Source organism: Arachis duranensis, chromosome 7 (genome assembly GCF_000817695.3).
Source record: "Arachis duranensis cultivar V14167 chromosome 7, aradu.V14167.gnm2.J7QH, whole genome shotgun sequence".
Lineage (NCBI taxonomy): Eukaryota > Viridiplantae > Streptophyta > Magnoliopsida > Fabales > Fabaceae > Arachis > Arachis duranensis.
This window is the reverse complement of record NC_029778.3, coordinates 66,471,447-66,474,890: the sequence shown is the minus strand read 5'-3', so window position 1 is coordinate 66,474,890 and position 3,444 is coordinate 66,471,447.

Sequence of the window (3,444 nt, the reverse complement as noted above, 5' to 3'; positions counted from 1 at the left end):
ATATACCCAAAATCTAGTTCAGCTTATTCTTTAAGTTTTAAATTTGAGTGTTAAAGTTCTAGGATTGCCTCTAGCTTTTCCGGGACATTATATATTATTTATGTGGACAGTATTACCATGATGAGAACCTTTGGTTCTCATTCCATACATTTGTTGTCGTTTTATAGATGCAGGTCGATATGCGCCTTGGTGAGTGTCTGAAGGTTCGTATTGCAAGCGAAGTTGCGGATGCTATATTTTGTTATTTTGCTATGTATATATGTAGATAGACTCTTCTCCACATGTACTTTATGTTTAATCATCTTCAAGGCTTTTATGGAGAACTAGGTGCTTACTTTATGTATTTTGGGTTGTGTTGGGATAAGTATGTATATATATGTGTATTTTTCGGCCGGCCTTGGCTTCGCACACTGAGCCTGGAGTTTGATATTTTGTACCTTTGATATGCTACTCGCTATGTTTATACTCTTTACCCTTTTAAACTTCTCTTTCAAGGCTCCTCATTATAGATTTCTTTCAACTATTAGTCTATCCTAACATCGAGGACAAGTCAAAAGGGCATAATTGATCTCAATCCATAAGTCCTAGTCAACTCACTAATTACCTAGTGAGAGACTAGCGTCAATAGAAACCAAACCAACTAACAATCCTAACATAATGAAGAATGGACATCCATAACTCAAGTTCACTTAATTACCAAATTCCTAACCAAGAGTGTGAGAAACTATATAAAAGCTAAAAGAGACATTTTATCAATCACCTAGCATGCATAAAAGGAAAAATATCATAAATTGCAATAAAAATAAAATCTATACTACCAATTGCAATAAAATGATAATAACTCAAATAGCATCAAAAAAAACATAAAACATTAAAATTGCATTAATGAAACCAAAATTGACAAGAGTATTCATAAACCAAAAATGACAAAATTGAGAAAATGACAAAAGAAATTAAAAAGATCAAGTCAAGAAAGCATAGAAACATAAATGAAACTACATTAAAACAAGAATTAAAATTTGAAATTAAAAAGAAACTAAGAAGAAAACTCTAAATTCTAGAGAGAAGGCGGAGCTTCTCTCTCTCTAGAAAGACTAAGCCAAAACATGTAAAAACCTAAACCTAATTGCTCGCCCCATCATCCTTCTTCAATTTGGCTTGAAATAGCTTCAGAAATGAGTTGGAGTAGGCTCTGGAAGCCCAAAAATCGCTGCCAGCGAGTTCCCATTAATGAAGTCACATGCCAGGACTTGTGCGTACGCATACTTGATGATTTTCTTCTTGTTCTTGTGCACAAGTGTGTGCGTACGCACACCCAAACTCCATGTCCACTATGGACATATGAATATTTTTTTTGAAGCACCGGATGTTAGCTTTCCAATGCCGCTGATACCGCATTATTTGGACCTCTGTAGCTCATGTTATGATCAATTTAGTGTGAAGAGGTTAGGATTGACAGCTTTGCAAATCCTTCATTTCTTGAATTCTTCCACTTTGCATGCTTTCCTTCCACTTCTTCAAGAAATTTGGTAGGCGAAATTGTTATTCAGATGTAAAATTTGTTGCTCGTTCTCTCCCTGGCAATGGCGCCAAAAACTTGGTGCACAATACCATGGTTCACAACTTCGCACAACTAACCAGCAAGTGTACTGGGTCGTCCAAGTAATACCTTACGTGAGTAAGGGTCTATCCGACGGAGATTATTGGTACGAAGCAAGCTATGGTTATCTTATAGATCTCAGTCAAGCGGATTCAAATTGGTAGTGATTTTCGAAAATTATAAAGAGATACTTAATTAAATAATAAAGGATAGAAATACTTATGTAAATTAATGGTGGGAATTTCAGATAGGTGCATGGAGATGCTGTGTTCCTTCTGAATCTCTGCTTTCCTACTGCTTTCATCCAATCCTTCTTACTCCTTTCCATGGCAAGCTGTATGTAGGGCATCACCGTTGTCAATGGCTACATCCCATCCTCTCAGTGAAAAAGGTCCAAATGCTCTGTCACAGCACGGCTAATCATTTGTCGGTTCTCAATCAGGTTGGAATAGAATCCAGTAATTTTTTTGCGTCTGTCACTAACGCCCAGCCTTCAGGAGTTTGAAGCTCGTCACAGTCATTCAATCTCAGAATCCTACTCGGAATACCACAGACAAGGTTAGACTTTCTGGATCCCCATGAATGCCGCCATCAATTCTAGCTTATACCACAAAGATTCTAATTAAGGAATCCAAGAGATATACGCCCGGTCTAAGGTAGAACGGAAGTGGTTGTCAGTCATGCGCGTTCATAAGTGAGAATGATGATGAGTGTCACGGATCATCACATTCATCATGTTGAAGTGCAACAAATATCTTAGAATAGGAATAAAGAGAATTGAATAGAAAATAGTAGTAATTGTATTAAAACTCGAGGTATAGCAGAGCTCCACACCCTTAATCTATGGTGTGTAGAAACTCCACCATTGAAAATACATAAGTGATGAAGGTTCAGGCATGGCCGAATGGCCAGCCCCCAAACGTGATCAATAGTCTCCTAGGATGGATAATAAAATAAAACTGAGAACAAAGATGTCTAATACACTAGTAAAAAGTTCTATTTATACTAAACTAGCTACTAGGGTTTACAAGAGTAAGTAATTGATGCATAATTCCACTTCCGGGGCCCACTTGGTGTATGTTTGGGCTGAGCTTGATTTATCCACGAGCTTAGGCTTATTTTGGAGTTGAACGCCAAGTTGTAACGTGTTTTGGGCGTTCAACTCTGGTTCGTGACGTGTTTCTGGCGTTTGACTCCAGACAGCAACATGGAGTTGGCGTTGAGCGCCATTTTACGTCGTCAAATCTCAAATAAAGTTTGGACTATTATATATTGCTGAAAATCTCTGGATGTCTACTTTCCAACTCCGTTGAGAGCGCGCCATTTGGAGTTCTTTAGCTCCAGAATCCATTTCGAGTGCAGGGAGGTCAGATTCCAACAGCATCAGCAGTCCTTTGTCAAGCCTTTTTCAGAGTTTTGCTCAAGTCTCTCAATTTCAGCCAGAAATTACCTGAAATCATAAAAAAAAATCACAGAAAAACACACAAACTCATAGTAAAGTCTAGAAATGTAAATTTAGCATAAAAACTAATGAAAACATCCCTAAAAGTAACTAGATCATACTAAAAACTACCTAAAAATAATGCCAAAAAGCGTATAAATTATCCGCTCATCACAACACCAAACTTAAATTGTTGCTTGTCCCCAAGCAACTGAAAATCAATTAGGATAAAAAGAAGAGAATATACTATGAATCCCAAAATATCAATGAATATGAATTCTAATTAGATGAGCGGGACTTGTAGCTTTTTGTTTCTGAACAGTTTTGGCATCTCACTTTCTCCTTTGAAGTTTAGAATGATTGGCATCTATAGGAACTTAGAATTTCAGATAGTGTTATTGAT